A 1,320-nucleotide genomic window follows, 5' to 3' on the forward strand; every position below is an offset into this window, starting at 1 on the left:
CCTCCCTCCCCCCTCCCCATATCCTTAGGTTGTTATTAGGTTATAGCTTTCATATAAAAAGGTTTAAATTAATTTCATAATAGGTGTGTGTACATTGAATACTTTTTCTTCCTAAAACAAAATAACTTCCAACCCAGGATCCTGTATCCAGTTAAAATGAATTTCATCTATGATGGAGAAATTAAATACTTTAACAACATTCACATGTTGAAGAAATTTGCCATGGCTAAACCAGCTCTCCTGGAAATTCTAAAATCTATCCTCCATAATGACCAGTGCAATCCACCACCACAAAAGAAAACCCACTCAGAAACTCTTGATCAAATTCCAACTTCCACAATGGCAAAAGGATTAAAAATGTCTATTGGACTTTTGAGCAACTCGATGTCCAAAATTTTACCAGGCTTATCAATAATTTCAATCAATGTGAATGGCTTAAATTGTCCTCTAAAGAGGCACAGATTGGCTGATTGGATACAGAAACTCAGACCAGACATCTTATGTATACAAGAATCTCACCTTACTTTAAAAGACAAATATAGACTCAGGGTGAAGGGATGGTCATCTATATTCCAGGCTAATGGAAAGCAGGAAAAAGCAGATGTTGCAGTATTATTTGCAGATACAATAGGGTTTAAACCAACAAAAGCAAGCAAGGACAAGGATGGCCACATTATATTTGTTAAGGGCAATATTCAGTATGATGAGATCTCAATCATCAATATCTATGCACCCAACCAGAATGCACCTCAATTTATAAGACATACTCTCATAGGCGTGAGCAACTTGATCTCTCCCGGCTCCATCATAGTAGGAGATTTTAACACTCCTTTGGCAGTGTTGGACAGATCCTCCAATAAGAGGCTTAGCAAAGTAATTTTACATTTACATTTAACTATTGAACTTTTGGACTTAACAGACATCTACAGAACTTTTAACCCTAACAAAACTGAATACACATTTTTCTCATCTGTTCATGGAACATATTCCAAAATCGATCACATCTTAGGTCATAAGTCTAACTTCAGTAAATTTAAAAGAATAGAAATTATCCATGCATCTTCTTGGACCATCATGGAATAAAAGTTGAACTAAGTAACAACAGGAATTTGCACTTTTGTACAAAAACATGGAAGCTAAATAACCTTATGCTGAACGGTAGATGGGTCAGAGATGAGATCAAGAAGGAAATTACCAAATTTTTAGAACAAAACAATAATGAAGACATGAGTTATCAGAACCTCTGGGATACCACAAAGGCAGTCCTAAGAGGGAAATTTATAGCATTGCAAGCCTTCCTCAAGAAAACAGAAAGAGAGG

This window comes from Otolemur garnettii, unplaced genomic scaffold, assembly GCF_000181295.1.
Source record: "Otolemur garnettii isolate 467f Iridium unplaced genomic scaffold, OtoGar3 scaffold00010, whole genome shotgun sequence".
Taxonomy (NCBI): Eukaryota; Metazoa; Chordata; class Mammalia; order Primates; family Galagidae; genus Otolemur; species Otolemur garnettii.